This window comes from Myotis yumanensis, unplaced genomic scaffold, assembly GCF_028538775.1.
Source record: "Myotis yumanensis isolate MYYU_CA2020_CCGP unplaced genomic scaffold, mMyoYum1.0.hap1 SCAF_2, whole genome shotgun sequence".
NCBI lineage: Eukaryota > Metazoa > Chordata > Mammalia > Chiroptera > Vespertilionidae > Myotis > Myotis yumanensis.
Genome location: NW_027223753.1, coordinates 204,409,868 through 204,432,308, shown reverse-complemented (window position 1 = coordinate 204,432,308; position 22,441 = coordinate 204,409,868). Strand labels below are relative to the sequence as shown.

The 22,441-nt window shown below is 35.8% G+C and overlaps 1 pseudogene; it reads left to right on the top strand.

Moving 5' to 3' along the window:
* Window positions 1-8,422: 8,422 nt before the first annotated feature.
* On the top strand, window positions 8,423-15,355 carry LOC139002695 (elongation factor 1-alpha 1 pseudogene; annotated as a pseudogene).
* Window positions 15,356-22,441: the final 7,086 nt, after the last annotated feature.

Sequence of the window (22,441 nt, the reverse complement as noted above, 5' to 3'; positions counted from 1 at the left end):
TTCAGGGATTTCTGGCAGGATAACAACCTTGGAGCTTTTTTCAGAAGGCCAGACCAAATTGCTGACCTGGAATAAATGAATATGTAACATCATTCTAACTTAATCGCAGGTATCAGCGTAGGATTTGAAAGTTACGTAGATCATCTATGCAGTGAACATGCTACAGCGGAAGGGTTGAGAGTTTATCACACAAGCCTGTAGCATTTATGCTCACTTGCTTGCATGGAGATTGCATGCATTGCTGTGAAATGGCTGAGATAAACACCGTTCACTGCCACGATTCATTTTTCCTTATTTAAACTATTTACATATGTGAAGAAAAGGTTGGTTAGTGGCATTTATAACTACTTGCTTTCCTTCATGAAATTTAGGGTGAAAAATAACACATTTTAAAGCAATGCATTTGTAATATTACAGACATTAGGGTAAATGAAATTATTCACAAGACAGAGGTGGGAGAGTTCACAATTTAAGTATATTTTCTTAATATATTTAGTTAATAAAAACTATATACCTTCAGTCACAGACAAAAGTATTAGAAGTATATCTACAGAATAATATGGAAAATTATGATTGCATAGTATATGTTATATTTTATATAAATTTAAGGTAAAAAAAGAAACACATTTTACCTGAATTATTTGAATATTTCAGGCAATAGTATTTCTTTTCTCTCTCTCTCTCTCTCTCTCTCTCTATATATATATATATATGTATATATATAGCTACATAGATCTATATATATATCACTCTATATATCTATATATATTTATAATAAAGATATATAGAGTGAAATATATATATAATTGATTTCAGAGAGGAAGGGAGAGGGAGAGAGAGATAGAAACATCAATGATGAGAGAGAATCATTGATTGACTACCCTTTGCATGCCCTCCACCAGGAACTGAACCCTCAATGATGGCATGTGCCCTGACCCAGAATTGAACAGAACTGTGACCTCCTGGTTCATAGGTCCATGATCAACCTCTTTTATTTCTATTTAGATCCAATCTAAAGTTCCAAAGACGGGCTCTGAGAAGCTAGATGGGTGGCTCCCTTTCTGCCAAGAGGAAAGCCACTTTCTTTGTGACATTCTGATTCATTCAGGAGAATGAAATTTGTGCTAGGTATCTTTGTATTTTTTGTCCTTAGATTTAAGACCTTCCAATTGAAAGATCCACATCAGGTCAGTTTGTGGAGGAAAAGAGCAAAACTCATATAGTATTTACTAGGAAGTTGCTATAACCTTGGCTAAAATAGTATTAACATAGTAGGGAAGAGGTGTATACATTTAGAAAACAACACAATTTTGTTATAAAAAAGGAATAGTACAATAGAATTAAGATATATAGCTCTTAAGATAATTTTAAGAATACAGTTGCTGTAATAACTAAATTGATCATTAAGTCATTCTTATGTAGAGAGCAAACAGTATAACATTTCTGCATTATGAAGAGATTTAAAAATGATCACTGACATTCAAAAATATTAGGGAAGAGGCATGAAAAACGAACTTTGTCACTGAATTTTTACTAAGGTCTATAAGAATAGAAGTCAGTCTGATTTTTAGTTCTGAATATAAGGATTTTAATGTCATTGCTGTTATTAGGACTCTTTTATTTTATTTTTTTGTTAATCCTCACTTGAGGATATTTTTCCATTGTTTTTTTTTTTTAAGGAGAGTGAAAGAGAGAGAGGGAAAAATAGAGAGAAACATCAGTGTGAGAGAGACACATTGATTGGTTGCCTCCTGCATGAGCCCTGACCAGGTCCCCTGGCTCGGAGGAGCCTGCAATTATGTGCTCTTGACCAGAATGGAACCCGGGACTCTTCTGTCCACAGGCCGATGCTCTGTCCACTGAGCCAAACCGGCTAGGGTAGGACTCTTATTAACAGTTTGTGAAAATATAAGTTATAACTTCAGCAGGATAAAAATAGCTCTTTAAATAGGAACACAATTAAAGAGAAGGAATACAAAGATTCAGGAAAGGAAAAACCATAATCTGTAATTTGGCCTTTCTGAACAAGATGATGTAGCCATATTTAGTACATATACACATTAAAACATTTACAACTACTTGCATATTACTAACAACAGTCTTTCTGATTGGTTAAGGTGGGAACTGAAAGTAAAGTGCCCTTGGAAAATGAAAAGCTGAAACTCGAAAGCAGGCGAAATCCCATCAATAGCACCACACATGGATGGTTTCCTCTGATGCAGCAGTGATGGGCCCTGTAAAGGGTCTGGTATCCCTCCTCACTTAATGTTTTTGCATGACCCAAGTATAACTGGGTTTCAGACAGAACCCTTTACTTTCTGGCTTTGCGTTCAAAAAGTTCAGTTTGACATTCAGTTCTAAGCGTTCAAAATAATTTTTAAACTGGCAAATAACACTACAAAGTCATTTGGATATTATTTGCTAAATATGGAAAGAATGGTGTTACAGAAAACAATTTGATATCAGACATTGTAGCTTTTCTTTAAGGGAATCTGACTTAATTGGAAACTGTGAGGAAAGTTTTTTCATTCATATAATGTATTGCAGATTCCTTCCTTTTTGCAGATGAGAAAAATTAGAGGAAACAATATTTACTAGTATAACCCTGGAAGTGAAGAATAACATATTTGTGAAAAAATTAGGCTAAGCAAATATCTAAACTGTAATTTAATTTATCCGTGCTCTCCCCTTGATCTTAAACATGCTCTACATTCATTTTAAGTGGATGTAAGGATTCCATTGATGTAGAACTGCTGTATTATCCACTTAAAATGTTTTACATATATTTTGAAGTGAATAAATCAGGTCCAGCTAATATCTACCTTATCAGAGACATAAAATACAAATAAAAGCAATAAAGGAAAAACTTGAACTCTTCATTTTTGTCATAAAATGAAGTATATCACGTAGCTATTTGGAATTATTAAGCTAAAATAGAAAAAGTAATCATTCAAAATTACACTTGCTTTTAATTTCATCAGATAAATCTGAAAATACAGTAAAGTTACTGAAGTTTCTTACCCAAATCAAAGCTTAGTCTTTGCTCTTTATAAAACAAACAATAATTATGAAGTTTTGGGTTGTTTTCTGAGAGGATTCTTTGCTTTGTGGAGGAGTATATAGCAAGCTAGAATAATAATAAAAGTGATTTTTTCTAAATCTCCTCATAATGCAGAAGTGTTATAATTTGCTTATTGTATACATATATAAGGATGACTAAATAGTTAACTCAGGTTTTAATGAAACTAATGTCTTAAAATTATCTTACCAGGTTTATATATAAACCTTCAGTTCCATTATACTTTTCATTTGTCAGGTGAATACACAATACAATGTACAGATGCTATGTTGTGGGGTTGTGCACCTGAAACCTGTATAATTTTATTAACCGGGGTCATCCCATAAATTCAATAAAAAGAAAAATGAAATGCATATTCTAACCATTTAGTATGAATGAACATCTTCATTTGTTTTTGTGGTCTTCTCAAAATCCTGAGTTGAGAAGACTATTTTGGAGAATGTTCATCACTTTGGTCTCTGGTAGTTGTTCCAACCACTATTACTTTAAATGCTCTTTCCCTTCATGAGCACAAAACACTGTCAATGTAAATAAATATTTGGAAAATAAGTGTTCCAAATGATTCAGGATTTTTTCTGAAAAACTTCATATCATTATTCCTTAAAACGTCTTTGAAGTGTACTCAGAATTGAAAATCCATATTTAAAACACAAAAGAGAGATTATTCTTGTTCAAAACCAAATTATTTACCTAATAAACAATGCATGCTGTGTCTCATTTCAAATATAACATCCTTTACTATATATAAACTATTTTTCACTTAAGAACACTTCGATTGATGCACTTTTTAAGAAAGGCCTAAAGTGTAATTACCAAATACAGTTATTTTATATCCCTAACTGTAGGTTTGAAGCCTACAGTCATGAAAACCGTTGTTGATTAAAATAATTACTACTTTATTTCTCACTCAGAGAATTGTTAACTTTGCAGAATTTCAAAGGGATACACTTATAAATACTTCTTTGATTAAAAGCCCTTTTCTATTATAGCTTTGGAAGTCAAATGATTCCATTATGTCTCAGAAACTCTAAGCATCATTTAAGCCACTTAAACTCCTAATGACTTCTTCTATCCATCACAGTAATGGTTGTTATTGATCATGCCCTTGTTTTGAATTTGAACATGTCCTTTCATTTATGCCCTTTGTTATATGAATATGTCATATGCCTAATCCTGATCATTTGAGCAGGAACGAAATCATACATACATACCATTTCCTGCCCTCACAGAAACTAGTTCAGTTCCAAATGCAATTATTATTCACAAAAAAATTGATGAATAGCCATTTTAGCAATATGCTTAATGGAATGCCATTTTTAAGGAACCTGACATGTAGCAGAAACCTGGCAAAATGTCATGTTATCCTTTCTCACTTTCTTGCTCTATAGTTTTTCTATGAATATGTAAAACACATTTGTTAATCTAAATAAAACTTACTTCTAAGGAAAAAAACCCATTGTTCATGTCACATACGGGGTACTTTATTTAATCTTTATACTAATTTTGAATTTTATTTTTTCCATTTTATAGGGTAGGATATTGAGGATTGGTAAAATTAAAAAAAAAACATACACACACACACACACACACACACACACACAAAACCCACTAGGGGCGAGATCTTGCATTAGTGCATACTTTTCTCTGACAATACCTTTTAATCAAACAAAACACCACCGCCATGCTTGCCTATAAAACTCAAGTGCAAAAGACCTAGCTTAAACAATGAATTTTCAAAGTCAAATGAAGTGAAGATACATTTTATTTTTCAATGACATGAAAAATAAGAAAAATATTCAATGATGTTAATTGTATGCTAAAGAACATTATATAATAAAATCTGAATGCTATATCTGCTTTTCAAATTTAATTATAACTTATGAAGGGCAACACACCTCTATTTTACTTAATATCATGATTCTGGGTGCATAGTACAAATTATAAAATAAATGAAAATTCATAATCTTTGTAGATTACAAATATATATTTTAATATATACTTTTATTGATTTCAGAAAGGAAGGGAGAGGGAGAGATAGAAACATCATGATGACAGAGAATCATTGATCAGCTGCCTCCTGCATGCCCCCTACTAGGGATCGAGCCCACAACCTGGGCAAGTGCTCTTGAAAGGAATTAAACTGGGGATCTTTCAGTCCACAGGTGACACTCTATCCACTGAGCCAAACCAGCTAGTACAAGATTACAAATATTTTAAGGTGAATAGCATTGAAATATTCTCCTATTTATTTATTTATTTTTAACATTTTTTTTATTTTAGAGAGAGAAGAAGGGAGAGGTATAGAGAGATATAGAAACATCAATGATGAGAGAGAATCAGGAAGATCCTCTTATTTAAATCCCAAGTGTATATGATCATTAGAGCCAAAATAAGTCATCAGAGATTCAAGACAAATTTAAATCAGACTATCTGGATTGATAAGATTTAAATTTTTATGTTTTTCATTTTAAGAAGAGGGGCACTTATCAGACACTTTCATGTGTATTCCTAGCCAAACTAATTTTTCACTTAAAATTAAAAAAATAAAATATCAGTTTGTTTCATGTACTATTCCATTCAAGATCTCCACCCACACTCCTTATAAACAGGTCCTGCCCTGTCATACATCTACTCTGCTATACAACACCTGAACTATGCAGATTACCTGGAGATACGGTTAATGATTATGCCAGATTCTGGTCCAATGCACAGAGGGCCCATGTACAATTCTAGTTTCAGAAGAGATGACATGGTGTCATTGGATATTATAGAATGCATGTGAATGTTTCCTTAGAAATCTTTCCCACACCTAACTAGAAATTATCTTTATACTAGAGGCTTGGCGCACGAAAATTCGTGCACTCAGAGGGGTTCCTCAGCCCAGCATGTGCCCTCTCACAGTCCGGGATGTCCACCTGCTGGCTTAGGCCTGCTCCCTGGTAGAGGGGGCCTATGCTGGCAGTCAAACATCCCTCTGGCAGCCCAGGAGCCCTCAGGGGATGTCTGACCACACGGGGAGTGGGCCTAAGCCCCAGTTGGACATCCTTAGCACTGCCAAGGAGGCGGAAGAGGCTCAGCTTGTGGCTGAGCAAAGCTCCCCCTGTGGGAGTGCACTGACCACCAGAGGGCAGCTCCTGCATTGAGCGTCTGCCCCCTGGTGGTCAGTGCATGTCATAGAGACCGGTCATTCCTGTTCGTTCTGCTGTTAGGGTTAGTTTGCATATTACCCTTTTATTATATAGGAAGTTTTAAACAAAGGCCTTTTATTTTCAATAACATCTTGAGAAAGAGAAAAGTCCTAAGTATTTTCACTTTTGAGATATTTATTTTTAAATGTTTTTTGTTTCTCTGCTTAATAGCAACTTATGTTGATTTTCACTTACATTCACATGTTTACATTGAATTCATATAAACTGTTTCCATGATATTCATTCTCAAAATGTTGCAGTGAACAAAAGGTAACTGCACAAGATTTTTTAAAATGACAGCTTTTTATAGGAAGAACACATTTCACATCTTAAATTACTTCTCTGAACATTGATACAATTTTTCAACAAAAATCATTGTGGAAATTCATTGCTTTAATAACTAAAACCATAGGGCCATAAAAGCATTTTAAAATCATCTAGGTTTATTACTGATTTTTTAAAATAAATATCTAAGATTTTCATCTCAGAATGACCACTAGAATCCATCTTCAAGTGAAAATCTTCAAAGTCTTGTTTCAGGCTCTAACAACTAAATCAGTATAAATTTTAATTTTGATGACTAACAAGGACCATAGATTTTTATATAAGAAATATAAAATGGACACATTCTATACCTCTTGAATTGGGACTGTGTCCTTAATTCTCAGCAGAAAAAAAAAGAAAGGAAACAAAATAATTTAAAGGCCAATAAGCTTACATAAAAAAAATTACTGGATTAAGTATTATTTATTCTTATGTTAGAATTTTAAGGAAGCCATCATGTAATCGAATTTGTTAGAAATTATGAGTTAAATATTATAATCATTTTCTTATGAGACTCATTTGAGTTTAGTAAAACTTAATAAAATGCCATGGAGAATAAATTACTGTTCCTAATTGCTCTTTCCAGGACTATTTATAACAATTTTCTCCTGGATCTGGAGAAGGAAAATGTATATTAAGCCTATGAAAATGCAGAATGGTGCTAACCACCTGCTTAATGACAAAAACAAGTTTCCATAATCTGTTAGTTAGCAAGTCCCAAATCCTGTTTCTATAATTAATTTTCTATGAATTAAGAGCTTTAAGTATTGGATATCTCCCACAACAACAACAACAACAAAACAACAACAGAGAGCATATTTCTTGTCCATAAGCTCTGAAATTAAACATGCCATGTTAGCCAATTGAATAGGCCATTACATGTAGTAAATCAAGACCCATTTGTATTAAACAAATGTTGAATCTGTTGAATAATTTTTTACCATAGAATTGTATGACTTCTGTATTATTTTAGGTTTTCAGTTTTTGAGATAGGTACATATTCCATGACAAAGTTTGCACTTTCAGAACACAATGTATGTTCTACAGAATACATTGGTATATGGCCAATGAGGTTCATGTTTATTAATTTATAGGTAAATTGAGAAATCTTGAAGAAAAATGTTATATGTCCTTCTCACAAATGAAAGAAAAGAGAAAGAAGGAAAGAAAGAAAGATGAGGAGGTGATGAATATGAGAGGAAATAGGACATCTGTAATATTTTCAACAATAAAGATAAATTAAAAAAAGAGAGAGAGAGAAAGTTCCAGTACATTTTAGAATATAAAATATGTAATCTCCATGACAGAAGTTGTTGTTTGTTTATTTTTCTTACTGTATCCTTATTACCTAGAATAGTGTTTGACATAGTAAATATATAATAAGTAACTATAGGGTGAAATACCTAATACTATTACACAGTTTAGTTTTATTCAAAGCAAAACTGATACTTCTTAGAATTTAGTTGTGCATGGGTATAAATTTTATATTTGAAAAAGAGTGGAAGGCACTGTATTTATAAAGCAGGTTCTATAAATCTCACAGTTGCTCCAAAAGGGATTCTAGGTATAAAAGTCATAACTTATCCTCAACATAACCTATAAAATTTCAACAAGTGATGTTTAATTTTTGTCATAGAGCTGTGTGAAAGCTATACACTTAAAAAAAAAAAAAGAAAACTGAAACCTAAAAATTAATTTAACTTATCACCACTTATTTCTACCTTTAAAAATCTATACTAATAAAAGGGTAATATTCTAATTAGAGCAGACGTCTTCCGAACATCCATCTGGATGTCCATCCGGACAAAGCCACAGCAGCTGCCAGGCAGCCATGGGCTCAGGCAGCCGTAAGCCTAGTGGCTGCGAGGCCTGGGCCTCAGGCCTCATAGCCGCCACAGCCAGCAGTGGCAGCAGCAGCAAGGTGATGGGGGCAGCACCTTCCCCTGTTCAGCCTGGTTACTCCCTACAGAGGGAGGCCAGACAGAGGCTTAGGCCTGCTCCCCATGGGCTCCTGGACTGTGAGAGGGGCAGGCTGAGCTGAGGGAACCCCCTAGCCCTGTGCACGAATTTTCATGCACCAGGCCTCTAGTAAAATAGAAAAGAGAATAAAACCAAGTAAGAAAAAGGACAAATATATTTGAAACACCTCAAATATAAAACACTTTTGTGTAAAAAAGATTGATATATTGAGTAAGTGTTTCTGCCAATTGAGCCTAAAACAAAAGAATGAATTTTAAATTTCAGCAGGTGAATTTTTCCATTATTTATTTATTTGTTTGTTTTTGTTTGTTTGTTTGTTTGTTTAAATAGGGGAAGGGAGAAGGAGAGAGAGAGAAATATAGAAATATCGCTGTGTTAGGGAAACAGTGATTTGCTGCCCCTGCATGCCCTCTACTAGGGATCAAGCCAGCAACCTGGGCATGAGGCCTGACCAGGAATCGAATGGGTAACTTTTTGGTGCACAGGATAGTGTCCAACAAACTGATCCCCACTGACCAAGGCTCAGCAAGTGGATTTTGTGTTTAATGCTTAAAGAAAAGTTAGTAACATACTTTCCCTTATTGTTGACTGTTTGGGGGTCTTTTGTGGCATCCTTTTCAGCTCCCCCCCCCCTCCCCGCGCCAGCCTGGAAATGATGCTTCTGGATTCTAAAATCCATGTCTTTTACGAGTTCAGAACAAAGTTTCACATTTCCTTAAACTCCTTCATTCTTAACTAGCTTCTTTCGGATGTATACTAGAGCTAAGCATAAATGCTATGATTACATCTGTTAACTTACATTTCATTTATTTTTCAATGTTTCTATTTATCTCTTCTGACTTTAAGATAATTTTTCCCAGTCTATCATCTAGTTTATGTCTTTCATCTATCTATATTATACTACTTAATGTCATTTTCTTTTTAAATTTCAATGATTAAAATTTAAATTATCCATTGATTAAAATGACTGGACAAATTCAAATACAAAAATTAATTTGATGGATGATTCTGTTGCTTAGAATCTGGACTTTTACCTGCACATTGTGTGCTGGGTCCTATGGGCATAATTGCAATATTTCAAAGCTCAGTGGAAGCCTTAACAATTGTTTTGGTAATGAATGTCATGGAAAACTAACTTTTAAATTATGGTGAATTGTAAACAATTCATAAGTCAACTTCATATAAATATAAAAGGAGACACATTTTGACATGTCTTGAGTATAATGTCACAAATATAACACGGCTTTTTGGGTTGGCGTAACATTACATTTTCCATCACTCCATCATCTTATTTTATAAATGTACATTTCATTGTGATTTCAATGAATAGAAAATGATAACCTTACCAAGTAGGTACTTTTCTTTTTAGTCCTTACAATAAAAGTAAAAATTTAATATTTCCTACACATACATTTTTATAGGATATAACATTTTTCTTTCATGAAGGCCATTTTTTTAAAAATATATTTCTTTATTGATTTCAGAGAGGAAGGGAGAAGGAGAGAGAGATAGAAACATCAATGATGAGAATCATTGATTGGCTGCCTCCTGCACACCCCCTACTGGGGAACGAGCCCGCAACCCAGGCATGTGCCCTTGGCCGGAATAAAACCTGGAACCTTCAGTCCGCAGGCTGACGCTCTATCCACTGAGCCAAGCCGGCTAGGGTATGAAGGACATTTTTTATTTGAACTAAAAATATTTGGTTAGTTAAAATTCATCCTTAGTTGTTAATTTTTATGGATACACAAATTATTATGTTATTTGCTTTACAAAATGCTTAATATGCTTATCATAAAATTATTCTTTGATTTTGAAAAAAATAGGATGTAAAGCACCAATTTGAAAAATCAACATATGTTCCATTTATATTAGAATAACTTTATTTTTGAAAGGTATATATTTAAATACAGATGACAATTTGAATATTTTTGAGCTTAGTTTGTAAAAACTGTAGCATCATACACAGATTCCATTATTATTTATATTTCTAACATGTTATTCTAATTCTAATCTCAGAAAGACTTTAGTTCAATTGAAGTTTGTACCAAACAAATCTATTTTATAATAGAATTCACTTATCAGTCTTATGGAAAAAGCATCATTGTCTCAATTTTGTTTTGTTTTGCTTTTCATTTAATTTTTTGATGTTGTTAGCATTTAAAGCACAGGTTTGTGGTAACAACATATAATAACCATATATGTTAGCAAATAATTTTTAAATGGAAGTGTAGGTATAAGTAGATAAAATATTTGATACATATTCTTTCTTATACATAAAAATGCTATATGTCATCAATAAGCACAACCAGTACAAAAATAAATTTACTTTCATGCAATTTATATAAATTAATATATTCTAGAAAACTTTTGAAATCACCTATTCCATAGGATAACAAATAAGGCTTTTGTATACACAGTCTAAACTTGGGAATAGGCATTTGCAAAGCCACAAAATCTTAAATCGGTTAAGTAAATCTATAAGCTGACAGAAATGTAGGTATGTCTGGAAGCATGATCTTTTTAATGGTGAAAATAAATGGGCAGGTTTCTGCTTAAACTGGATGCAGTGACTTTGAAGATGAAAAGGAGGGATCTAATCTCTCAAATTTCTTAGCATTGATTACATTATATTAATGAGGTTGATTTTAAATTATGAATGCTAGTCATTTCTTCACTTTGATAATGTTAACAATTTTGCGTTAAATGTAAAGGTAAAAACATTTGCTCTTGCAAATTTTTATAACATTGTGAGCAATCTAATTTCATTTTTTAGACTCTATTAACTCATCAAAGATTCAAAAGACCTTTTCATTAAATAATCCCTATCTTATCTCCATTGATAAAACTCCTAGATAAGTTTAAAAGGTATCAGTGCTGATTAACTGCAGAATTGGGTAAGTTTGTTTTTTTAAGTTTATTCATGGTGCTTTGACAGGTAAAAAGAGTAATTATGCAAAATATGCTTTCCATAAATGTATTCCCATAGCATACTGGGGCCAAAAGTCTCTCACAACTTTGTTCTTGTACTTTCCTCTGCCAAAGTCAAAGACCATTTTTCTGAGCTTTGCCACCTCCCTCTAGGGGGCACACATAGATAGTCCTTCCTGGAACAGTGTGCATGTGAGAATGTTATAAGGCTAATTGTCACTCCCAAATATACTTGGAGTATTCAAAAGAACTCCCCATAGGTGTGCTGAAAGAATATTGAGGCTCCTGTGAGCTCACCATGTCTTCCCTAAATTAATGTTGATTTTAGTGTGCTAAGTATTCTTTATTTTTATTGTGGCCTCTTTTCTCAAAATCTTGGACAGAGAATACTACAATAAGTTGAGCACAGAAGATATTGTAAGTCCATTATATCTAGGTATTGTTCTCAACATATTATAATTTAACTAACTAGTGACATATACAAACACACAGTTCATTATGTATAACTTTGATTTTTTTTTTCAAAATCACAATCTTTTCCCCATAACAATAGTGCCTCATACTGTGATTTCTTTCATATTCTATTTGTTTAAGGATCATTTTTTTTTTTTTTTTGCCAATCCACTGGCTTCTAACTAAAAATTGGTGTAAGATTCTACTGTTTTATTATTTTTATGTGGTTCTTCTGATGCTACAAGGAGCACTGTTCCTAATTCTGCTTACTTAGTAGTTTTATTATTTGTTTATATTTTATAAAATATTTTTTATTGATTTCAGAGAGGAAGGGAGAGGTAGAACAAGATATAAATGTCAATGATGAGAGAGAATCATTGATCAGCTGCCTCCTGCATGCCCACACTGGGGATGAAGCCTGCAACCTAGGCATGTGCCCTGACTGGCAACTGAACCATGACCTCCTGGTTCACAGGTTGATGTTTGATGCTCAACCATTGAGCCACACTGGCCCGGGCAGTAGTTTTATTTTTTAAGTTCTTTAAAGTTTCAGCCATTGGCCAGATATGATACAGCTACATTTCAGACTAAGCCTCCTGTAAAATATCATATGTTACATGGCTGCTTGGTCAACATTCTTTATGAAGGGGCCTTAGGGAGGTACCCATTTAGATAGAGAGTGAGACAACTCCTCAGGTGAATCTAACATTGAACCCCAAGGTCTGGCAGCCACCTGCTCATGCATGAAATGAGTACTGTTGTAGCATATTTGTTAATATATCATTTCCAACTCCTCTGTGTGTTTCCCTCTCATATTGGAAGTCTTTTTTGACATAATTCATGATGTGAGTGGTAGTTCATGTCTCAAAATAATTTTATGTCCTTCCATAGCAGAAACAGTTTCATTTGAAGCCCAGTAACAGACCAAAAATTGCCTATCAACGGGAATTTATATGGCAACAGCTTCAGGCAAATTTCTGTCCCAAGTTCCCAGCAGTTAATGTCGGCTGGCAGACGTGAGCTTTGACAAAAGGCTCTCGGCAGCCTCAGTGCCAGTGGCCGATACTTCTCATATCACTTGAGCTTTGGGGTGGAACCATCCCAGGATTAGGCCGGGTAAACTATGGGACAGAATTCTTTTTTTAAACTTTGAGTGTTTTCTGTTTACATATCATTAAAATTCATCTTTTTCCCTGGCATTTTTGTGAAGCGGGACCAGTAAAAATCTCAGACGTGGTATGGGATTTCTCCACAAACCACCAACTCAATCAATCTTCATTCTTCTTAGTTTCCTTTAGGAGCTCCCTGAGAACATAACTTAGTTTTGGTTATCTGAGGTATATCTCTAGTGTCTCCAGTTTACACAATTTTTTAAAGAATCTTGCCATTTATGCTTTACTCTCTAGGTTAGCCTCTGTTGGACATAAGATTAACCAGCATTTAGTTTAGCCCACTTGATCCTCAGATTGAGTTGTCAACAATGTATCATCAATCTGAGCATTAACAGTATTTTAATTTAATCAACTGTAAGTCTCTTCATAGCAGATTTTGTCAGTAATCAGCAGGACCTATATATCTGTATGAGAACACAGTATTTGTTCAGTTTCATTCCACGTGAATACAAATTAGTTTCTCTTTCTTTTGAAATAGGAATTGGAAAAAAACAAAACAAAAAAATTGATCACAGAATACTGATTTTCTTTAGCATGTTGCACAGTTTGAATTGTTAAAATCATATTGGGTTCTGCACACTATGGAGGCAACACTATGTTTAATCCTTTGTAGCCTACTGTTACACTCCAAGATCCATCAGCTTTTCTCACAGATAACACTGAAATATTAAACAAGAATTTTGGATTACTAATACAGGTGAAACTTAAATAAACTAAAATTTCCTGATAAAACCCAAATATTTTATATTATTTTAAATTAGCCATTTGAGTGAATTTTGGTAATTCCAAAGAATTCCATCTGGCAGACCACATTTAAACAAGTGAGCAGATTGGCATGACTTTCTTCTTCTTAATTTTTAGGTATTGAAAAATTATCCCATTCAGATATAACATCTATTCTGGTAGGGGTAATGCATTAGTACACAATACTTGCATTCATAATTTTTTACTTTGAGACATATTTTTACATATAAGCCTTTCAGAATTGCATCACCATATCCCCTATCATAAGCAAATCACCCTTTAACTTTCTATTAGCAATTTCATTAGCAAATGTGAGTACAAAGGTACATTGTGCACAGGTATCCGACAATTTTCTCATTACTTACAGGCCATTTAATTTATATCAATGTTCTCAGCCCTTCCTACTCCTGTGTCATGCCAACCTGACCAACCCATCACTCAGAATTATAATTTTCTCCTTTACTTCACAACATTAATCAGGACTGGTTCTGAAGAGACCATAGTTTCCATATTTATGTCATTATCACATTTTAAAAATTCATTTAGGCTAGGGAAAATTGAGTGAATCTGTTCTGGTCCTTTCATAATCTAAGAAGTTGATGGACCAGTTAGCCCACCTAATATTTATTATAATCCCTTAAAATGTTCATACTTACTTCCTCAATCTCCTATTTTATTTCACCGTAAATGAGCTATACAATCCCTTTCACTGGTTTAATTGTCCTGAAGTTATTCAGAGTTTTAGTCTTATTCTCTCCTTTCAAAATAATTTCAAATATTTTCCCACAATTCAAGTGCCTTTCATTTGCCCCTTCAGGATGTCTACATAATTGGTGGTGCTGGTAATGTCCTTGTGAGGCAAGTGGAGAGTGGTGTTCTCAAACTCAGCATGTTGGGTCTCCTTTGCTTCAGTCAATGTTATGACTGAAGTAAAGTCTGTTGAAATGCACCATGGAGTTGTAAGTAAAGCTCTTCCAGGGGAAAATGTGGGCTTCAATTTCAACAACATGTCTAACAAAGATGCTCCTTATGGCCATGTGGCTGGTGGCAGCAAAAAAGACCTAGCAGTAGAGGCTGCTGGCTTCATGCCTCAGATGATTATTCTGAACATTCTACGTAAAACTGATGCTGGCTATCCTGAGCTGGATGGTCAAACAGCCTACCCTGCACACAAGTTTGCTGACTTAAAGAAGATTGATACTGGTAAGACACTGGGAGATGGCACCAAATTCTTGAAATCTGGTAATGTTGCCATTACTGAAATGGTTCCTGGTAAGCCCAGGTGTGTAAGCCCTTGAGAGCTTCTCTGACTATCTTTCTTTGGGTTGTTTTGCTGTCCATGACATGAAATGGGAAGTGCTGTGTGTGTCATAAAAACAGAGGACAAGATAGCTGATGGAGATGGCAAGGCCACCCAATCTGCCCGGAGAGCTCAGACATATACTATCACTAATGCCTGCTACTTCAGCTTTCTTCCGTTTTAGAAGCAAGGTCTCAAAACTGTTTGCCTCAGTGAGACATATAAGTTTAATAGTAGAAGACTGGTTAATGACAAAACCTTCAGAAGGAAAGAAGACTCCTTTATGGATCATATTTTATTTAAAATATTTTATTGAGTTTTTAGAGAGAGAAGAAGGAGAGGGAGAGAAACATTGATGTAAGAATGAAACATCTACCTCCTACACATCCCTTACCAGGGATAGAGTTCCCACAACCTGAGTATGTTCAAATAAGAATTTAAATTTGTTTAGAATAAATGCATCCCTAAACTCAGTCATTGAATACTAATTTTAACTACATACCATTTCTTAAGTCACAGGAGATTTTGTGCAGAAGTCACCAACCTCCCATTTATTTTCCAAGGACACAAATTCCCTTGAGTACTTATTATTGTTGAACAGGTATTGTGGGAGGAATTGCTAATTTACATTGCCTGAATTCTGTGAACTCTGGATATTTTCTCACAGCGGAGGTCTGAAAAACTGAAGCATTATTTCTCATGGCAATGTTTCTTTTTTCCAGGCAAGCATTTTGATGAATAGCATGGGCAGCTCAACCTCTACAGTTATTCTCTCAGGTTCAATTCTGGTTATACCAGTGAGTAGAGATAAAGACATAAAGGGCATTTTGGCAATTTTTCTTATGATGTGTGAATAGTGTGAGGAAAAAAATGAACCCAATGTTTTGTTTATAGCTGTGTTGCATATAGGAGCATTTACAGAGACCAGCCAAAGAATTTTTGATCTCCAAGACTAGCTCTTGCCCAAGAGACATATCATAGAAGTTTCACCATCCCTTCACTGTTTGAAACATTGACAATTTCCAGGAAGCTTGATTATTTTTAGGAGTGACAAGTTGCAAAATGTGACTATAACAACTTAGATAATGGTTAAAATAGCATTGGGAGAGCAGTTTAGTCCCCTTTTAAGAATCTGAAGGCATTTTTCAAGTTGTTATGCTATGAAGACATTGATCTACCTCTCACCTGACCAAAAAGGTTTGCATGGGAGGGATGAGTCACTGATGAAGGCTTTCATACATGATAATGGGTTTATCCTATATAATAAAAGGGTAATATGCAAATTGACCCTAACAGCAGAATGATTGGGATTGACTGGTCACTATGACACACACTGACCACCAGGGAGAAGATGCTCAATGCAGGAGCTGCCCCATGGTGGTCAGCACGCTCCCACAGGGAGAGCTCTGCTCAGCCACAAGCCAGGCTGACGGCTGCCAGTACAGCGGTGGTGGTGGAAGCCTCTCCAGCCTCCTCAGCAGCACTAAGGATGTCTGACTTCAGCTTAGGCCTGCTCCCCGCTGGCAAGTGGACATCCCCCAAGGGCTCCAAGGCTGCCAGAGGGATGTCTGACTGCAAGCTTAGGCCCAATTTCCCGGGGAGCAGGCCTAAGCTAGCAGGTGATCATCCCCCGAGGGGTCCCAGACTGCAAGAAGGCACAGGCCGGGCTGAGGGACCCCCCCGAGTGCACAAATTTTTGTGCACTGCGCCTCTAGTAAGTATATATTCTTCTTTTCCATAGCCTGAGCAAAATTTGACCACCTAAGCACTTTGAATTATTTATGGTCAGCATATCAAACTTCAGGCACAGAGATTACGTCTCATGAGGAGACCGAGTTTCAGGGTGCAGTGATTCTAACTCATACAATTGATCTTACACAGTTTTCTTTTTGTTGTTGTTGTTGTTGTTAATCCTCATCCAAAGCTATTTTCCCATTTATTTTTAGAGAGTGGAAGGGAGGGTGAGAGACAGAGAAACATCAATGTGAGAGAGACACATTGATTAGTTGCCTCCTGCATGTGCCCTGACCCGGGCTGGAGATCAAGCCTGCAACTGGGGTATGTGCCCTTGACTGGAATTTAACTTGTGACCATTCAGTTTGCAGCAGGCCAATGCTCTATCCACTGAGACAAACCAGTTAGGGCAATTTTGCATAGTTTTCAAGTGGGACCTTTGAAAATAGGAACTAAATGACTAGCAGAGGTTAAAATGCTCTGACATCTCCCTTATGAGAGATAAGCAAGCTATGGACAGAAAAATACGGAAGTTAAGTCTCTAAAATTAGCATTGAGGACAGACCTCAGAGGGTCCTGAATTCAATGACAGCAAGTTTTTATACTTATTTGCCTGTGGGAAACCAGTAAGTATTCTTATGAAGGAGAGTGACATTAAGTACTGTATAAAAAAATGTTTAAGCAAGCAGAGGCATAAAAGATGCCATGATTGGTAGAATACTGGGGACAGAAATGTCAATTAAGAGTCTATTTCAGTTGTCAAGGCTTTGCCAACAGCCTGGCTTTTAGAACTCTGTGTCTAGATATAAAATAAGTGTTGAAAATGAAGGAAATAATATTTAAAAAATAAACAAACAAAACATAATCACTGGAAAAATTATAGTCTATTTAGAACTGGAAGATGATACTATATATTGCAACCCTAGGTAGACCAGCTGGTGTCAAGAAAGATAAAATGATCACAAAATCTATTTGCGTGGTTAAATCTCCTTTGGGATACCAGGGCATGGAAAAAGTTTTGTTACAGGAATTAATAGCATAAAGATTCCAACATTTACCAGAAAAATGACCATAACCAGACTCCTGTTGGAGGCATAAAAACCAGGTAGTGAACAGTGGTGCCCTCTTAGACACAGCCTCAGGCTTCTGCATTCCTTCAGATCACAGCACTTGTTCATAGTACATATCACCAACTAAATCTTGATAAGCAGGTGATAGAGAAGAAATATATATATATATATATATATATATAGTGAGAGAAGTGGGGGGTGGGGGGAGAGATTCTTGAATATTTGAAGATGTTGCACTGCTGGCTGTGAAGATGGAGGAAGAGTCTATAAGCCAAGGAATGAATGTAGGCAGTTTCTAGAAGCTGGAGAAGGCATGTAAATGAATGATCCACTAGATCCTCTGGAATAAACACATATTGAACATAGAACTTCTGATCTCTAAAAGTTTAAGATAATACATGTGTGTTGTTTTAAGACACAGAGTTATTGGTACTTTGTTACAACATCAAGAGATAGAAACAAATGCAACAAGGAAGAAACATCTATGAGCCACTCTTTTTCCAGTCTCTCGGATTGTTTTGTTGAAGTTCACTGACAGAGTCTCTTTCTCTTGTACCTGAAAGAGTGGAGATCCAGGAATCTGACCAAAATTGGGGACAGTGTAAAAGGAAGAGAAGGTTTGTTTACTGAGGGGTACTGGGGAGATTGAATGGACAGATATTGGAAATAAGCAAAACATAACAAGTAGTGAGGAAGAGAGCAAAGGGCATATCTATGCTATTGGTTTTAACTCTTCTGTGTGACAAAGCTAGCACTCTTCTTCAGGGAAAAAAATCCATAAATGCACAACCCCACTTCCAGTTGCTGAGTTCTCAGATGCACTGGCTAGGGGTCAAATTTATAGAAGAAATATAAACATCCTGAAAGATGGCTTGGATGATCTTCAAGATTCCATCCAATTGCACACGTCTATAATTATAAAATCAAAGGATTGGAATACTAAATGGAGCCAATGATGGAAACATGGAAGGCAAGGAGATAATATATTTTTGTGGGGCAATAGGCAGAGAGAAAGGGTACCTGGGTAAAAGATTTTCTTCCAAATATGATTAAATAAGGTGCTGTTAGAACACTCAAGAGGAGATAGTGACCAGATCATTAAAAACACGAAAGTGGCATTTGGGCAAGTGTTTAGGGCTGTAGATGATGTCTTTGGGTATTAACAACAGCTCAGGAGCAGCTGAGATCCCTATGGGAAAGGTACAGAAGGAGAAGTGTAGATAGAAGAATCAGAATTGTGGAGAATACACATTCCATAATTACAGCTCTAAGGGAAGGAGCCCGAGAAGGAGCTAGAGAATAAACAGGGAAGTAGGGGGTATCACAGGCACCAATTGAAAAGGAGAATTTATGAACAGTTTCACAAATAGCTCATGTGAAGTAATTTTTACCTTTAGCCTATTAATGTTATAGAGTCTATGAGGTTGAACTCTGGAAAGTGAACTAATCTAATTCGTATGAAGGTAACATTGACATTGCTAGAGGGTAGACTGAATTCCAAGAGAAATTAAAGTCAAGGAGGCCAGAGAGTCAGGGAATAATGGAAAAAAATACTTAACAACTAAATTGCCTAGCAGAAAAGCTAAGTTTAAGTTCAACTTTCTACTTTGTTTTCTTCTAGTGATGAATGATGCATTTTTGAAAAATAAGGTTGGGTTTTGTTTTCCTTTGTTTTGGGTAACAATGCATCTGTTATCTGTTTGTATAATTCAGGAAAATGGGTTGTAATAAAAATTAATGTCACATAGAGATGATGAAAGATGGCTTGTGTGGAAAGAATAGGGAGACATGAAAAACTTAAGGAAACAAGATTTATAGGATTTCTGTTTCACAGGTTGTCTCTTTGTTCCTCATAAGAAAACAAGAAAGAACATTATTCTCCATCTTTGAGAACATGACAGTAAGAAAAATAACTTCTAACAAGAGTTTTCCTCGAGGCTCCATAACTTATGATCATTTCAGTTACTTTTAAGTGTTTGCCAACTTAACATACAACTTTATAGAATATCTTTTACAGCAGAAATGTAGGTACTTAAAATGATTTATTTGGAGCTCTGTTTAGAGGGAAGAATGCATGAAAATTTATGAAAGTATAATATTAGGATGTCCAAAAAGATAAACTGATAGATTTGGGAGCATTTAGATGACCTTTGTCAGGTTAAGAAGGAAAGAAAAACAAACAATAAAGGCATTATGAGATATGGACCATTAGAAATTAATACCAAAATGAAGCCACTGATTTATCAAAATATTTGAAAAATGAACCCCCCTGGGCACCAGAGGAGTCTGGTATGCTGATTGACACTCTATAAAGGTTTTAAAACTATCCTTATGTATACAGAGTAATTTACATGGGGAAACTGAGGCTCAGTTCTATGAAGAAATTATGCCAGATAATAAATCTAGTAAGTGGTGGAACTGGGGAATTGGGAGTGAACCAGTATCTCTGACAGGACAATGGTAGGAGGGTAGTATTCGTACCAGTAGTATCAAGAGCAGTGGCGGTGGTGGCAGAATCTAGTAAATATTCTAAGTATTCCAGGTACTCTTCTCAGTGCCTTACATGTTTGAACTCATTTGTTTATGACAACCATATCGCATAGGTTTCATTCTCATTTTATTTTTCATTCTTATTAAAACTGAGATAGGGTGTGTAAAATAACTAGCCTAAGGCCGAGCCAATGTGGCTTAGTGGTTGAGCATCGACCCATGAACCAGGAGGTCACAGTGCAATTTTCAGTCAAGTCACATGCCTGGTTGCAGGTGCAATCCCCAGTGGGGGGCGTGCAGGAGGCAGCCAATCAATGATTCTCTCTCATCATTGACATTTCTATCTCTCCCTCTCCCTTCCTATCTCTGAAATCAATAAAAAAAAAATATTTAAAAAGAAAGAAACTAGCCCAAGGATACATACCCAAGCTACATCATGTTGAAACCCCTACATTGACTAATGAAAGCAAAGTTAATCAGTCATCTTAGGCTAGGGTAGTCTGTCATCATTGATGTTTCTATTTCTCCCTCCCTCTACCTTCCTCTCTGAAATCAATACAAAATATTTTTTTAAAAAAAATTCTGCAAGTTAAAGCAATTACCTTTTTGGATACACGAAAAGAATGCCACCAAGTGCAAAAAAGGAGACAATCAAGCAAAAACAAGCAGCAGGCTGATTTCCGGAGGAGAGGGCAGAGAAATGCCTCTGAAGTTCACAGTCCCAGGAGGCAGAGCTGCCTCAGGCAAAAAGGAGTCCAGACATGGGCTTTTGATCGATTCTTATTAAAACTAGTCAAAGGCAAACTCAGAGGAAACTGAGGTTCCCATGACTGTAGGGGAAACTTGCAACAAAGGAAACTACACGTCTCATATGTAGGTTGAGCAACGGTGAGAAGTGAGACTTAGCCAGGGGATCTGACCCCGGGCTGACATTTACGCACCTGCGCTCTGAGCTCCCCAGGCAGGATGGCCTGGCATTGCTCCTGCACCAGCATTTTCACAGTCTGCTCCTTTGTACGAGTATCAGGTCTCAGCCACTGCCTAGCAAGCTCCAGGAGATGTCTGAGGCCACCCCTAGGCCCAGCTGCAGGCAGGATGAGTTCCTGATTACATTCTTCACCCAATAAGTGGAAGTATTTCATTGACTTCAATTTAAAAAAAAATCAATGTAAATATCCTTATAATGTCAGTTTGACAACCAGTCTGTTGCTTTGGGAAGTTCAGTCATTTCTTTAAACTTAGCTGAGCGATGTGTATGTGTGTAGCTTCTGCAACAAATGCTATGTGAAAAATGGAGTAAATGTCATAAAAACTGAGAATAAATCCGTGAACAGTTAATTGCTATAAACAACACTGTAACGAATTCTAGCACTACGAGGAACATTGCGTCTTTGTTGGAAGATGCTTACATAAGCTCTCAAAGGGCTGCAAACAGTCTTCAAAGTCTGGAGATGTGGCTGGCTCCAAGTTTCCTGGCTGAAGAAGGCAGCTGCATCATTTGATGGAGGGGAACATCAGAAAATTCTCGGGCTGAGCTGATTGCTCTCTGGAAGGGATAAGAAAGGAAAGAGGAATCCTTGGAATTACTTCAATAGAGATTTTTCTGCAAAGACAGGAAAGTTGACCGAGGTTTTATTAGATTGCGTCATTGGGATATTTGCCACAAAATACTTTTTCATCTCTTGTAATAATTTTCAGTAACATCTGAAACACATACACACAGACCCACACACACACATACACACACACAAACACACTCAAAATGTTGAAAGTGATTGAAGTTGTTCTCTTTAACAGCGATTGGGATTTCAGCTTACCTTTGGGCACAGAGTAAAGAACACCAGGAGAATAAGGAGGAAGTTATAAGCAGTGCTTGCCTAACACGTTTCCTTAGGTCAAAGCAACTTGTGTTAACATTGCATTGCTCTTTTCTTACTGTCTTTTAAAGGATAATTAAAAACATTGCATAATCATGA